The 17,079-nt window shown below is 44.3% G+C and overlaps 1 long non-coding RNA gene across 1 annotated transcript; it reads right to left on the reverse strand.

Annotated features, from left to right (window-relative positions):
* Positions 1–12,040: 12,040 nt before the first annotated feature.
* LOC108593751 (uncharacterized) lies at positions 12,041–14,747 on the reverse strand. The gene is made up of 3 exons (XR_001914325.4): positions 14,414–14,747; positions 12,659–13,907; positions 12,041–12,300 (listed from the first exon to the last, which is right to left on the reverse strand). It is a non-coding gene; the product is annotated as an uncharacterized LOC108593751 (long non-coding RNA).
* Between the last annotated feature and the right edge of the window lie 2,332 nt (positions 14,748–17,079).

Genomic DNA, 17,079 nt, shown 5'->3' on the forward strand with positions numbered 1-17,079 from the left:
ATAAAACTTTGGTGAATAGGCCGGGTGCGGTGGCTCAAGCCTGTAGTCTCAGCACTTTGGGAGGCCGAGGTGGGTGGATCACGAGGTCAAGAGATCGAGACCATCCTGGTCAACATGGTGAAACCCCGTCTCTACTAAAAATACAAAAAATTAGCTGGGCATGGTGGTGAGTGCCTGTAATCCCAGCTACTCAGGAGGCTGAGGCAGGAGAATTGCCTGAACCCAGGAGGCGGAGGTTGCAGTGAGCCGAGATCACGCCATTGCACTCCAGCCTGGGTAGCAAGAACGAAACTCCATCTCAAAAAAAAAAGAAAAAAAAAAAACTTTGGTGAATAATATCAAGAATGTGCCATGCGTTGTTGGTGGGGGTATAAACAGGTACAACCACTTGGAAAGCCATCTGGCAGTATTTAATGAAGTGAATGTACGTATGTGCTGTGATAACAAGCCCACATATACAGATAGGAGACATATATATTACATGGAGTAATAATCATATATATATGAAATTATTCTGGTGTCTACAACAAAGGAAACATTTAAATAAAATGTCAAGAATGCATACTACGGAAGAATATGCTGCAAATCAAAGCATTTATTTAGATATACACTTAGTGGCCTGAATGGGCATTAAAAGGATAGTTCTGAGTTTCAGAAGGAAGAAAGAGAATGAGATGTAAATAGAATGTCATTTATGTAAATTAAAAATACATACATACCAGATACTTCATTTTAAGGCTCATTTGCAAGAATTCGTAGGGGAAGGGAATGAGAGTGGAGATTGGGAATGAAGGAAGAAATCAATCTGTCAATCAAGAAAGGAATGTTCATACGTTGATTATGATGCACGTGTTGTGAATTCACATCTCTACCTAATTTTGCCTCCAGCTTTCCTCCCACAAAATAAACTTTTGAGGGGAAAAAACACATTCTTAGATCTCCAAATATTTTTAAATGTGTGAGCAGCACTAGAACATATAATTATCTCATGCATAAAATGGGGCTAATAATAACACTCTTACAAGGCTGTCAAGAAAATTAAAGGAAATCATATATTAGGTACCCAAATGGAGCCATACCTAGATGCGGGGTGGTTGACGAGGCTCCCTACCTAGCTGGTGAGATGACTCTCTCTGAATTTTCCTACCATTTTCACAGTGTTTGTGATAAATACCTGCCTCAGCAAAATGATAAATCATTACATCAGTGACTTTCAAAGTCAAGCAAATAGTCAAAAGCATATGCAGTAGGATAAATCCTCAAACGCAAGAGTATACAGTCCTGCTCCCTGTTGACTTCAGCCCTACAGAGAAAATAATACATCTGTTGATTTGAGCTTAGGGAAGCTTATTACCACCAATGTTCTTCCCTACAGTCAGTGTTAGCCCAACTCAATGCCCCTTTCTGAATGGTACTCACCAGTTGGCAGTTCAGTGATTCCCAGACAGCATACGCTGGGTGGTGACGGCTAAAGTAGCCAACTGACACCGTGGGGAGGAGAGAACTGGCCAAAGTATAATGACCTAAACTGGCATTTGGTCAGATCATGGGGATTTTCTGGCCCTTTGGTCAAATGCCTGGCACTGTATGCTTAGGTCTTTGGGAAACAATGTCATGCAATAGTATAATCTGAAAGAGTAATTTAGAGCAGTTTATTGGGGGTAATGGATTGTTAGTAGCCAAATTTACAAAGAATAGAGGTCTGAGAAATATTATAGTGTCCTCTCTTAGATACCTCTTGGTGGCTAAGAACACAGTCTAATTAAAATTGGAATGAAATGTTACCAAAATATTTTTTGCTACCAAACTACTGTATATGGAGGAGGAAAGCAGTTTACCTTTGCACCTTATGAAGGAACTTTCGGTTATCTTGTCTATCATACATTTTTCATAAAATCCGTGAATCATCTACTACTTAGCTTCAAAAAGGTGGGACATCTTAAAGGATTTGATAAACCAGAAGAATTCTTGCCCAGTTACTATGGAGGAACTCTGGCTAAAGTCCAGAATTCCACAGATGATCCCACAAGATCTCTTCTAGACCTAAGCTAGAAGATTATATAGGTTGTCAATAAAGAAAAAAAAAGTAGAATTCCATAGTTCAGAATTTCAAGGGATTGTAGAGGTCTTCCAGTCTAACTTATTTTTATCTTTGTAGGAATTACAGCTCAGAGAGGGTAACTTGGCCGTGTTGAGCAGCCAGCTCATTTCCATCCAAAATACATTTACTGAATAACTACTAAATTCTTCTAGCAAGTTCTGGAACAATCTGAAGGGGATGAGGAACACAGGACAGGAGAGGAGAATGGGAGAGGGAAATTACTGGGGAGGGGACAAAGAGAGTCACAGCCCACCTAACTCCTTCCTACCTTTTTTCGTTCTTTTGTTGAGAACATCCTATTCAATACTGGATGTTCTATACTGGGAATACAAGCATCCTATTCAATACTGGAAATACAAAATACTGTGAATAGGAATGAAGTGAAGTTAGGCATGCACACTAGGGCCAATCTCTCTGTATTCAATTTTACATTTACTGCTTACCCGCTGTGTGACCTTAGGCAAATTACTTAACCTCTCTATGCTTCATTTTATCATCTGTAAAATAGGGTGATGATAAGTACATATTTAGGAGATTGTCATAAGATTTAGAAGAGTAATATACTCTAAACACACCGAACAGAAAGGTGCTTGGCACATAGTGAGAGCTTTGGAAATATGTGCTAATTGACCAGGCTTGGTGGCTCTAGCCTGTAATCCCAGCACTGGGAGGCCAAGGTGGGCAGATCATGAGGTCAGGAGTTTGAGATCAGCCTGGTCAATATGGTAAAACCCTATCTCTACTAAAAACACAAAAATTAGCTGGCATGGGCACCTGTAGTCTCAGCTACTAGGGAGGCTGAGGCAGGAGAATCACTTGAATGTGGGAGGTGGAGGTTGCAGTGAGCCTAGATCGTGCCACTGCACTCCAGCCGGGGTGACAGAGCAAGACTCTGTCTCAAAAAAAACAAATGTGCTAATTAAAATACAAGGTTTCTGCCCCTTCGGAGCTATCTATTCTTTGTTTAGTCAGGCAGAACAGCATACTGGGGCTACTAACCCTTGCCCCAGTGTGCTGGGCTGTCTTACTAAATAAATCTAATCAAATTAGTGTCTTATGTGGCTTGAGGACACAGTCTTGTCTAGTTCATCCTTGGGTCCCCCCACTCTACCACACAATGCCTAGTACAGTGCCTAGTACATGGTAGATGCTATCAGTATTTGATGAATGAAAGAATGAATGAATGAAACACAAAACTAAAGGGTCAAGGAACAGGCATCGTAAGAAATATTTGACTAGTTCCTTCAATGAGAAGGAAGAGCAGCACTTCTTTACAGAGAGTAGAGACAATGGATGCTAGGGAGCTGAAGCCATGAGAGCAAAAGCTTGGAAGCGTGAAGGCAAATAGTTTTCTCCCGCTATGTATATGGCCTACTCTCCTCACTTCCTTTATTTGAGGGACTTAGGTATTAGACCTAGGTGTGCCTGGAATCTGCTGTGTCAGCTTCTGATGCATTATATAGCACCGTTGTGATGAAATCCAATACTAATTAAGATGCTCAAGAGGTTATCAGTTCTTCTCTTCAGCACATGTTCTTTCAGAAGGAGTTGGCTGATTTCAGAAATCCAGCAGGAATTAAAGTACTGAATGTGTATTTTCTTAGTCCATCTGTTCATTGTGAGAGTTCAATTACATTTTATTGTTAATGTAACAGATATTTTCCTTTTGTTGGATCCTCCTCCATCAGGGGCTGGATCGAATTATTTATTCTTGGGCACTGTAAATCACCTGGTGGTCTTTATGGCAGTGATATCTTGTTGTCCTCCAATATCCATTCTTCCCTTCATCTATTGCGATAGCACTTCCCCCGCCTTTTTTTTTTTTTTTTTTTGAGATGGGGTCTCACTCTGTCACCCAGGCTGAAGTGCAATGGTGCGATCTTGGCTCACCACAACCTCCGCCTCCCCGATTCAAGAGATTCTCCTGCCTCAGCCTCTCAAGTAGCTGGGATTACAGGTGTGCACCACCATGCCCAGCTAATTTTGTATTTTTAGTAGAGATGGGGTTTCACCGTGTTAGTCAGGCTGGTCTCCAACTCCTGACCTCAAGTGATTCACCCTCCTCAGCCTCCCAAAGTGCTGGGATTACAGGTGTGAGCCAGCACACCTGACACAGCATCCTCAATCTTTATCTGGGCACAGGGACACTCAGAATAAAGACAACATTTCCCAGCCTCCCTTGCACCCACATGTGGCCAAGTGTCTAACCAGACTTGATATGGTCAATGTCCAAAAAATGCGTTTTAGAAGAGATATTCTCTTCTTTCTTTACATCCTCTCCTCTGGGTGGAATATAGATGTGATGGCTTAAGTTAAGGCAATCATTTCAGATCTCGCTCAGTGACCTTGGGAATGGAAAAAATCCACAGGGAGTAAGTAGAAGAAACCTGAGTCTCTGATACCCCAGGGAGCACAATATGAGGATGTCTACCTCCAGAGTTTTATCTGAAAGTGGAATAAGCTTCTGTCTTTAAGCTACTATAAGTTTGAGTTCACTGTTGTTTTCTTGCAGCCCCATGGAATGCTAACTAAAGCAGTTTCCTATTGTTACCTATCCTACCTTCTCCTTTGCCCTCTCCAAGTCAGTTATTACTACTCAGAATAAAAACCAAAATTTGCCAAGCAAATATGAATAATAATAATTATGTGGATGAATGCACTGCAAAAACTGCTTTTTCCTTCCCCACCCAAAATGATCACATTGTGAATTTCATGACCGTTTTTATTATTTTTTGATTCTCTCATTTGCATTCTATGAATGTCGATGATTAAGAGTTGCTCTGTGAGTAGGAGAGGAAGTAAGTGATAAAATATGTAGAAAAGAAGTAGAAGCGTTGCTGCAGCAGTTTCAGTAGAAGGAGATAGTAGACTGTCTAACAGTATATAAATCATGGTGCTGTGATATGGCAGTGCTATGCAATCATTAACAATTGTGTTCTAGGCTGGGTGCAGTGGCTCATGCCTGTAATCCCAGAACTTTGGGAGGCTGAGGCAGGTGGATCACAAGGTCAGGAGTTCAAGACCAGTCTGGCCAACACGGTAAAATCCTGTCTCTACTGAAAATACAAAAATTAGCCGGGCATGGTGGCACGAGCCTATAATCCCAGCTACTCAGGAGGCTGAGGCAGAGAATTGCTTAAACCCGAGGTGGAGGTTGCAGTGAAATCGCACCACTGCGCTATAGCCTGGGCAACAGAACAAGACTCCGTCTGGGAAAAAAATAACCAAAAAAAAAGTGAGTTCTTGAAGAGTATTTATTGCTTTAGGAAAATAAACGAGATATTTTGTCAAATAAAAAAGCAGGTTGTGGCCAGACACAGTGGCTCACACCTCTAATCCCAGCACTCTGGGAGGCTGAGGTGGGTGGATGGCTTGAGACCATAAATTTGAGACCAGCCTCAGCAACATAGAAAGATCCCATCTCTACAAAAAATGCAAAAATTAGCTGTGTATAGTGGTGCATGCCTGTAGTCTCAGCTATCTCAGCTACTCAAGAGGCTGAGGTGGGAGAATTGCTGGAGCCCAGACAGTTGAGGCTGCAGTGAGCCGTGGTCACGCTATTGCACTCCAGCCTGGATGACAGAGAGAAACCCTCTCTCTCTCTTTCTCAAAAAAAGTGGGTTCTACAAAAATATGTAAACATAAATATAAGTTCATATGCATACATACATAAATTTATATTTCTATACACATAGAAAAAACATGATGTGTAGACACCAAAATACTAACAGTAGATATCTCTGACCAAGAGGATTATATATGATTTTTCCTTTTTTCTTTCTTGTTTATTTGTATTTCATAATTTTCCATAATAAACACATGTAATTTATATACATTTTAAGTTTTTTGGAAAGCAATTCTTAGGTGCTGACAGATGCAAAAATAAACCCCCACACGTTTAAGGTTTCTATCTGGCATTAGTCAGAGCAATGTTAAGCTGTGCCGTAACAACAAACAAACCAGAAAAGTTCAGTTGAAGCAGGAGTGGCTGCAAGAAACAGACCTCTCAAACAGGAACTGGGAAGGAAGGGGTGATTTATTCTGCCGGGAGCAAGGTGGCTTAGTTGCCTAATAGCCAAGCTCCTCTAACAAAGGGAACCTCTGCCTTTATATAGGCTTACAACTCTAGATATTAGATGTGAAAGGGTCTTGGGTTTACAGTTTTATAAAGTACATGTGAGAGGGTCATGATTGATGAATTAAGCATGGGGGTTTGAGCAAGATTGAATGAGAACAATAGAGGGCATTTCTCCATATTCCACCACCCTTAATATCGCCCCAGACTAAAGGTTGTCCTGTTCTCCCTCCTGGTTCTTTAAGTTAGGTGGCCTACCAAGGCATCGTCTGAGATCTTAAGGGTGGTGGTGGTGGGGCGTTAATCTTTAACCTCCAGGCCACTGACCTCATGCCTGCTATGTCTCAACTTTTACTACCTCCTTCTTTGAGACAAGAGACAGGAAAGAGGGGTTTCTTTCCTCACAGTGACTTAGCACAACAAAGTCATACTTGTATTTCTTATTTATGTAAAATCCAGTGTAAGTCTGCAGAGGCAGCCTTCCATCTGATAGCTCAAAGATCCATCTCCACTTGCAGCTATTAAGGTCACTGCATCGGGGAGGGGGATGAAGAAGATACTTCCAGTCATAGTTTACGTCACCTAACTGCAAGGGAGGCTGCTGGAACATCGGGGAAGTACACAGGATTTGAGTGAGCACTATCTCTGCTGCATTCACCTGCAGTAATCATGTTTTCTCAACCAAAAGTTAAATTTACAGGAGGATGAGCAAATATAATAGCTGGATTTAGGACTAATTTTTAAAAATATGTATTCAACTGAATATATGGTTGCATATTTGTAAAGGTATTTATTTATTTGTTTGTTTATTTATTTATTTGAGATGGAGATTCACTCTTTTTGTCCAGGCTGGAGTGCAATGGCATGATCCCAGCTCACTGCAATCTCCACCTCCCGAGTTCTAGTGATTCTCCTGTCTCAGCCCCCCAAGTAGCTGGGATTACAGGTGTGTATCATCATGCCTGGCTAATTTTGTATTTTTAGTAGAGATGGAGTTTCACCATGTTGGTGAGGCTGGTTTCAAACTCCTGACCTCAGGTGATCTGCCTGCCTCAGCCTCCCAAAGTGCTGCGATTATAGGCATGAGCCACCATGCCTGGCTGCTACAGGTTTTTAAATAGTCAAAAATGAACTTGGCTGTGAGAAAGGAGGAGGAAACTGGACTATGATGAGGCCAAGACCAAAGGTTGTCCTGTTCTCCCTCCAGGCTCTTTAAGTTAGGTAGCCTACTAATGTATCCTACTCCTCTTAATGCATAAAAGTAGGTTTCAAACCATAGTGGGAGTAGGAAGATGTAAGACTGAGGACTGAGACACAACAAGGGCTGACCAGAAGAAGAAACAAGGATTTCTGAGGGGCCAGGAAGCACCATACAGACCCCTCCCCCAAGACAATGAGAATACCAGGAAGAACGGCTGAACCAGCCAGAAAGTGGGGAGGAGAGCCAGGGTCCAAAGAGAATGGAAAACAGGAAGACTGCCAGATTTGGGCAGTGCCAAAGGCAGGAATAAAGTCAGAATAGATGGCCAAGAACATAGGGTGTGGATGGGAGTGGGATTGGAGAAATTTTTTTCTCACGAAACAGCAGGTTGTGATGTGTAGTCAGTTTTATTTAAATGATCATCGGGTAAGACAGCCAACAGAAAGCACCCCAGCAGTACCATGGCCCACAGAAAGAGCAGGGCTACGAGGAAATTCCCAGGCTGAACAGGGCATCAATCCAGACATACACTGGGGCCAGGCAGAGGGGACATGGTGAAGATGGTTGACATCAGGGAGGCAGCAGGTATTCCAGATGACGGGAATGGATGAATCGGGATCCCAGCAAGGGACTAGGGGTGGCAGGAGCCAAGTCCACCCCCTCAAAAGAAGGATCTAACAAGAGATAGTATGATTGGGGCCCCACTAAGGGGCAGGGCTTCACAACAGGTGCCACTCCAGAAGTAGAACTGGCATGAAAATGGGGAAAATAGTCATTTTAAGCAAGTACGAAGAAGGGAAGGAGACTGCAGCTTTGGGGTTATGTGACTGCCTAGGGCCTCACCTTTAAGAGTGAATGCCCAGAGTGGGAGAGAAAGGCCTACAACTTTTCTCTTGCCTAACTTGGTCTGCACTAGCTTGAGAATGTAGTGTTGAGCCTATGGATTGAAGGCATCAGTGCCTGAAGCAAAGCAGGTTTGGTGAGGCTGGATGCAGACTTGCTAACAGAACTTGCACATCAGCTGAGACAGGTCTTCCCAAGATAGCCTCTTAAACAGGCACATGGCTCTCCCACCTGCTCTTTTCTACTGGGAAAAGCAGTGTTAAGGTGCATAGGTAATGTCAGTTAGTGATGCAGAGAAATAGGATGGGGAAAACACCTAGATTAGCCAGGTGTGTTAGTCTGTTTGCATTGCTGTAAAGGAATACCTGAGACTGAGTAATTTATAAAGAAAAGAGACTTCTTTGGCTCATGGTTCTGCAGGCTGTACACAAAGCATCATGCCACCATCTGCTTCTGGTGAGGCCTCAGGAATGTGAAGGGGAAGTTGTGTGTCACATGGCAAAAGAGAGAGCAAGAGAGAGCGGAAGTTCCAGGCTCTTTTAAACAACCAGATCTCAAGTGAACTCATAGAGCGAGAATTCAGTCATTACCAGGAGGATGTCACCAAGCCCCATGAGGATCCGCCCTCATGATCCAAACACCTCCCACCAGGCCCCACCTCCAATGCTGGGTGGGGATTACATTCCAACATGATATTTGGAGGGAACAAATATCCAAACTATGTCACCAAGGTATTGAGTACCTTAGGTGAAAACTCAAAACCCCAATGTTTCACCTCCTTGAAATGTATTTTAAAACACAGAGAACTTTTAGAGAAAAGTTTGAATTTTTTACTTTTGTAGCTAAATGCATCCTTTGTATATGGATGCTGGGTTCTAGTGCTCCTGGGAGCATTAGTACAGAGGGAAAGCTCTGGAATAGGACTCAAAGATTCCAGATTCTAATATGGCTTCACTGCAGCTCAAATAAAGGGATTAGGAATGTGCCTTAAACATCCTGAAGCAATGAAAAATGAGACGTGCATGTCTATCTACCCATCTAGCAACTCTGCAGAGCTGGGATTGGGGTGAGACAAATGAGGGACCTACGGTGTAAGATTTGGGGGTTACTCAGTGTCAGGATCATGCAAGTACTCAGCCAGCAAAATGAGAACTGTGCGCAGCAAGACCAGTGTGTCTTTTACAAAAGGTACCCTTGTCTGGTACCCAGGGAGGGAGGTGGAAGGTGGGGGTTGTCTGGAAGGGTCAGAGTTCTAAAAGTTTCCCTTCCAGAAGCTGCTAAGAACTGAGGTCATTGGGAGGCTTTGAATAGCCCATTACCTGTGTCCCTGTTGTTTGGCCCCCTGGCAGCAGATTAAGAGATACCATTGAGGATGGGAAAGGTGGGGGTTAGAAGCTGAGGTCTTGCCTACCTCTCCAGCCCAAGAAACCTCTCTCTGCATTTAAGCCACACCAGTGCTGGCCTTAGGGGTGAACAGCACTGCCTGCCTCCCACTCCTTTCTGATCCCACGGAAAACATTGCCTGTGGGCCGGCAAAGTGTTTCCATCATTTGGAAGCTGCTTTTCAGATGTGATAGGAGGCCTGGCAAAACAAGTCGGGCTGGGCCTTTAGGGCTATTATCAGATGACGCTCTATCAGAACTGCCTTATCAGTTAACACCTCTGTAGAAATTAATTAGTTGAATGTCAGCTGAAAGTAAGAACAGACCAGAAGAGTAAGAGGAAATAGGTGAGGAATAGTGACAAGCAATGGCATCTCAGTGTGCCCCATGCAATTTTGTTGTGTGGGCCTTGAATATGCCACTGAAAGTTCCTACTTCCCCTCCCAACCTATAAGGTTATTTCGTAGTCACTGTAATTTCTTGATGCCCAAAATTACCCATTTGCTAAGAATTCCTGATCCAAAAAGATATACTAAAAATCAAGGTATGCCAGTTGGCACTGATTACATGTCCCCATTCTGAGAGGGACTGGGTGCTGGGGAAATGGAAAAGTGTGTACAGAAGGGAAGGAGAATATCTAAAGGTTTATATTCCAGGATCGGATTCAACCAATCTTTACAAAGCTCCTACTATGTGCCAGGTATATATTATCTTATTTAATCTTACAAAATCCCTGTAGTAGATGTTTTATTCTCCCAATTTTGAGTCCCAGGGCATTGCATTTGGATTCAAGCCCAGTGCTCTTTCCACTAGGCTATGGCAGGGGGTGAGGGGGAAGAAATATAGGTGGTACATAGAATGAAATATATCAGCATATTTGTAAGTCACTGGCACAGTCTGAGTCAGCCATCATTAAGTGTCCCATATTTGCGAAGAGAGCGGCAAAGATAAAAGCTGAGAAAAAGGAACTGACTGGAGAGACGGAGGATTTTAAGCAAGGTGGAGCTGGCTTGAGGTTTCCCGGATAAGGGGAGGGTGTGGCGAATGATCCAGAGAGAAAGGCTGTGATGTGGTGGAGAGGTGGTGGGGACAGGAACAGCCTGCTGACTGAAATAACAGAGACAGTGAGTCAGGCGATGACATCCTTTGCATATGTGGTGAAAGGTGGGTAGCCCAGGCTCCTGGACGCAGGTAACCAAGGGACACAATGGCAGGTATAGCTGCCTGCACCTGCCTTTGCCTCCAGCAGCAGGGACACCCAGTTATGCAGCACCGGTGTGCTAATTCCAGCCCAGACTGGCAGACAGCAGGGGCTCTGTCTGGGGGAGGAAAAGCTCTAGAGCTGGGGACGACACATTTGGAAGGAGGGAAATAAGCTCTGAGCTATTTTTAGTGCTGCATCGCTGTGCATAGCGGACTTATGGCAAGTGCATGCCTACGAATTCATCAGATAGAAATACAGGCGTGTGTAGCCTGTGCTCTGACTTCTTTTCCACTCCAAAGATTTTTTTCTACAGCCTAACTTGTGGTAGCACCATTTCCTACCTGCTATTTTGTACTGATACTCTGCTGGTCAGCTTCCTAGGGCCTCTGATGAAGGTAAGTACAGCTGTGAGATGATGACAACAGCACATAGCAGACGTTGCTTTTTTTTCTTTTAAATGGACACATCTTAGACAAGGAATCAGCAGTTTTCGACATCAGAGGAAAAGAAAGTTTCTTGATTCCCAATTTTTTAACAAGTGCCAAACACAAGTTCAGCTTGGTTGGAAATATAAGCACAATGGAATTCAGTTGAAACTTAAACGAAGCCACAGACAATTTTTCCTGAGCTACAGTGGAAACTCTACACCCTTACAATACCTAAGAGCTTTCCCACCAATACAATTTGTTTGCAAAGCATTACATCATCAGAAAAACCTCTGATTGGCCGAGTCTATCCTCAAGGAAAAACCCATTTCTGGCAGCAAACACTTTTCCAAGAGCCTTTTTGGGCACCAGACACCATATTTAGTTTTCCCCTTTTAGTGCAATACTTTCGTACAATAATGAGCATGCGGGGCCTTTAGGAGGCTGCTTCTGCTGGAACTTCTGTCAACAACTCTGAGGTTGCTTTTTCCTGAATATCAGAGGACACACCCCGTGCTGGAAGTACCCTGGCTTGGGAGGTGAGGAGATACGACAAGGCTTAATGAGGAAACTATTACTTCTTCTGTCACTGGCCTTCTGATTACACACAGCAATGGCGATTTTGAGTCGCAGCCAAGGAATGTCATAACAGAGACTACTGTGGAACCAAATTACAGGAGCCCAGGGAGAATGAAAAGTCTTCAAGTTGGAAATGTTTATTAATTGCTTGTGTGCAATGTATTAGGCTAGGCAGGTGGGCCCTTGCCTTCAAGGAAGTCAGAAACACACATTCAGGCTGTCTTGCCGGTTGATGTTTTATTGACATTACATGAAGAAATACAAATAAAAACCTGAAACACCAGGACAGCAGAGCAAGTAATACAGATTTCCTAATACATGAACAAAAGGCAATCATGGAGACTTGTATCAGTTGTTTTTTGCCTGGGAAATAAGTAAAAGGAAATATACTCCACTGCTTCAGCCATGATTCTTCCTTCCACTTCCTTTTTCTTGGCTCTATTTAGTTCTTGTCCTTCGTTCATCTATAATAGTCAAATGAAAGCTGCAACTTGAGAAAATGTGGACACATTATAACCAGGGGGTACTCCACAACCACTGTCTTGCCCCTCTTTATTCTTCCCCAATTTCCCTCCCTTCCTTTCCCTCCCCTCCCCTCCCCTTCTTTTCCCTCCCCTCCCCCTCCTCCTCCCCTCTTCCTTTTCTTTCTTTGTTCCAGAATGAAAATAGATGGCCTAGGTTCCATGAGAGATGATTGGAGGAGAGGAAGTAAGAGCTCCAATTTGGTGCTTGCCAGAGACTGCCTGCTGCCCCCCTCTTCCCTATGGCTGCATTCTCACCTAACTCTGGCTGTGATCAAGTTAGAACTTTGCTAGAGATCTGTGCTTATCATTCCTGAATTAAAATACCTCACAGAGGTCCCAGGGAGGGGAGTGGAGCAGGGCCAGTGTCCTAGGACACCCATCAGTGGGTCGTAGCCTGCTCTGGATGGCAGGCTTCCTCCAGGGCTGTTTTTGGGTCACCGGAGTACCCTCCTCAATGGGCCTTTCCTCCAGATAACAATTTCCTAATGCTCAGTGTCTAAAGGGAGAGGAAAGAATGAGGTGGTAAATTCTCCCTGTCCCTGAGGACAAGGTGAATTACATCACTGTGGGTAAAATTAGGGTCAAGTGTGGATTTTCATGTGGTTACATCTTTGTGTCTTCACAGTTTGGGTTTCTGAGCAGTGAAGATAATAATAGAAGGATGCAAGTTTCCTGTGATAGAGAAGAATAGCACCAGGAGGTGGGTAAAATTGGAGGGTCACAGGGACAGACAGAGCAGGAGTGGCCGCAGGAACATATGCATTCCAGGATCCGAGAAGACAGTGGGTGTAACTGAAGCCAGCCTTAGATGTCCAGAGAGAGGCTCTGTGGTTTCTTTTAAATTGGACCATCCAAGATGACACCAGAAGTTAGCCTTTGGTATGAATGAATGTCACCCAGCCTCGTTCCAGCCTTCCTCCTCAGTCTTCTCTCCCTTGAGACTTTCCATCTCCTCACTCATTCCTGGTCGCACAAGCTCCTGGCCTCTGTCTTCACATCCTGTGATGACCTCAGGTTCCTGCAGGACTGATCTCAGCTTGCCTAGCTTAGCCCACAACTGGCCCTTCAAACACGGTCAGCTCAGCAGGCCCAGGCTGGCACAGAAAAGCCTGTGGCAGACAATAGTGTTTATTCTAGGCAATTGTCCCAGACGGTCACTCCCTGCTTACTCCACACCTGCTGCTGCTTGCTGTCTTTCCCAGGATCTGAATTCCTCCTCCCCAAGCACTGGCTGAGAGGTGTCCTCTCCCAGCCCTGCCCAGAGTCACTCAAAGGCCTGGAACAACCTCAGTCCTTCAGCTGGGAGAGGAGAATGTCATCAGCAGGCCAGAGATGATTTACAGCTGTCCTCTCATTCGCTTCTGGCTGCCCCAGGTAACAGAGGCTCTGAATCAGGCCATCACCGGGCTCCACCCCAGAGCTAACCGGCTCGACCAGGTTTACCTCAGCACCTTCAGAAAGGATGGTGTGAGGAATGCAAGTCCTGCCCCAGGAAGACAGATCTGTTCAGGAAGAAGAGGACAAAGGGCAAGACTTCAAGGCAGTGTGAACCACAACACTGGGCTTCTGGCTCCTGCGTAGAGAGGAAGAGAATGGGGAGAGGTCTGATCAGCATTCAACTCAGAGGCTCTTCCCAGCTTCCATCCCCCCTTGCCCTGGAGCTACAGAATTTCCTGCCCCTGGAGAAGGCTCCTGCCAGTGCAAATCCCCAGCACAGGCTCTGGAAGCAATGTTGCTGTTTGCCCTGCAGAGCCTGAGCCAAGGCCCCCCTCTGCCTAGAGTGGACTTCATGGGGAATGAGGCCTCTGAACTCCACCCTGGGGCCCCCACCTCCCCACTTACTCAGCCATCCTTCACCTCCTCCCACTCTTGTCTCATTGAGACCCCTTCCTTCTCTTTTCAGGGATGATTATTTTTCAATCACATAGACTTGGAGATAAAGGAAGAGTAAGGGTAGAAAAAGGCTGAGGTGTGAGGAGCCAAAGGCAGGGGTTAAGAAGGCACCAGTAACAGAATAAAACCTGAGACTGTCTTTAAACCTTCAGGCCTGAGGCCACTTTTGGAGGGTGGGGGTCTCACCTCACTTTTTCTGCATGTTTTTCTGTAAGTCTGATTATTCCATTCCACCAACAGCAAGATGAGGAGCTTCAATCCCAGGCAGTCGTGGCGATGGGAGTGGGGAAGACAGATAGGACTTAGGAAATTCTTGCTGCACATTTGCATCTGTCTATAAGGTGTGGTTATCTCAAGTCTCATCTAAGCTTCCTGAGGATAGAGACTGTGACTTGGAGATCCAGGAGTTGGTGTGATGCAGTGGAATTCCACCGCTTGCTGCCTGCATGGCCGTCAACAAGTCACCCAAGCTCAAAGAGCTTCAGTTTTTCCTCTATAAAATACAAGCTATACTAATCTTATTTTACAGAGCTCTGAGGACTACATTTAAGAAACATTGAAGCCCTGCCCACATTGCAGGTCCTTACCAAAAAGCAGCTATTGTGATCATACTTCAGTTTCCTCATTGGTAAATTGCGATAACAAGATACTCATCTCACTGAGTTGTTCCGAATATTAACCTAGTTAATGTTTATAAGGTCCTTAGAAAGGTGCCTAGCACACAGTAAGCTCCGTACAAGTGTTGTTAAAGAAAATGAATCATCCTGTTCTTTCCCACAATACCTGGACGTTGCCTTGCCCAGGTAAGTGCTTTGTAAATATTGCTGAGATTAGTCCAATGATTAGTCCCCACTAGGGCCAGGAAACAGACAAGGGTGGATACGCACAGGAGGAGGCTGGTGGTTAGGCCGAGTAGCATACTTCAGTTTCTCCCTCCTCCTTGTTTATTTTCCTATTACTGATTCTCAGTTTGGACCCTGCTATGGTTCGAAAGTTTGTGTTCCCCCGACAATTCATGTGAAAACTCAATCCCTAATGCAACAGTATTAAGAGCTGGGGCCTTTAGGAGGCGATTAGGCCACGGCAGCCCTGACTTCATGGACTGGATTCGTTCCTTATTAAAGGGCTGGAGGCAACTGGCCCTTTTGCCCCTTCTGCCTTTCCACCATATGAGAACCAGCAGAGACCAAGTCCTCACTAGACACTGAGCCTGCTGGTACCTTGATCTTTCACCACCCAGCCTTCTGTACTGTGAGAAATAAGTTTCTGTTGTTTGTAAACTACTCAGTCTCAGGCATTTTGTTACAGCAGCATAAATGAACGAAGACAGACCCATCTCCACTGGCTCTCTATTCTGTCTGCTCCATATTTCCTCTTCCAGAAAAGGAGCAGCAACTGATTCCCAAAGGCCCCACATTTACCAAGAAAGCTTCTGAGCAGACACCATAGCTCTATTTGCAACTTTATGTCTCTCTCCTAGTGTTCAGCTTCCATCTGAACTTTCTTTTGTGATCTCTGAAAGACCCAGAGAGCTGGGCATGGTGGTGCACACCTGTAATCCCAAGTACTCAGGAGGCTGAGGCAGCAGAATCCCTTAAGTGCTGTGCACCATGATCACACCTGTGACTAGCCACTGTGCTCCAGCCTAGACAGCAGAGTGAGACCCCGTCTCGGAAAACAAATGAGCAAACAATGCAAAACAAAATAAAAAGACCCAGTGAGTCCAGTGTCTAATCCTAATTATGTACCTATTCATTAAATGTGTGTGAGCAATTGAAATGCATATTCCAGGGAATAAAGTCCAGCAGGGAAATAAATCCACCGGAAACAATGTTGGAACAGACCAGGTACTTACCCCCATTGACCTTCTGTCATCTCAATTCATTCAGTGCCCTAGTCATTTTAAGATCACAGGTGTTGTGTATGCATGAAGTACTAGTCTTTGCTAAGCTCCTGTGTGCCTCCCTACAACCCTCATTTCATCCTCAAATCACCTTGATAAGGTAGCTGTGATTATGTCTGTCTTACAGATGAGGAAATTGAAGGCTAGGTCAGTTACATAGCTTATCCTAGGTCACACAACTACTGAGTGGTAGACCCAGTTCGCAGATCTGACTTGAGATCCTTTCCTCACTCTGCTGCATTCACAGGTAACAGCAAGTTAAACTTGACTCTTCTCTTGGCCTTCTGAAATTAACTCTCTAATATGTAAGGTGTCTTTTCTGATATTTTTGGCTAGAAAAGAAAATGTGTGCATAACTTTCTTCAGTCAAAGGGTCTTTTGCATTGTCCTTCTTTTTCTATCTGAAAGCATCTTTTCTGCTGACTCTTCCCACAATGCCAGCCCTCCCTACTCTCAGCTCCACAACCTGTCACTGAGTCCAAGAGAGTTTTAACAAAAGAACTGGAACAGGAAATGTTTTTAAACAAGCTGTCTCTTTCTTTAAATAATTAAAGAAGATGCTATCAGGGAGATCAGGTTTTTATTAGCTCTTCTCAAGTTCACTGTCACTTGCTCTCATCCAAGGCGGGATTGAAGGTTGGGTGGAGAGGGACATAGAAAAGTGCTCCAATTTGGACAATGTGTTGGGAGCACTTTGTAAGATCTGGCCATTCACTGCCTATCTGGACTTTTTGCCAGCGGAATAGTGAGCTTGAATGGCAGGTTACGATTCTTTAGAAACAAATTTAGAGGAAATGAATGAAAGAAGCAATGAATGAAATAATTGTTGGGCTTTGATAATAGTGGGTGTATCGTGGGCAGCAAGGCTTTGAGAACACTAGCTTCAGGCCCTCGGAGGGTGCAAAGCAACTAGATCAATGGAAAAGAAGCATCAGAAAAAAATGTCTAA

Source organism: Callithrix jacchus, chromosome 10 (genome assembly GCF_049354715.1).
Source record: "Callithrix jacchus isolate 240 chromosome 10, calJac240_pri, whole genome shotgun sequence".
In the NCBI taxonomy this organism is placed as follows: Eukaryota; Metazoa; Chordata; class Mammalia; order Primates; family Cebidae; genus Callithrix; species Callithrix jacchus.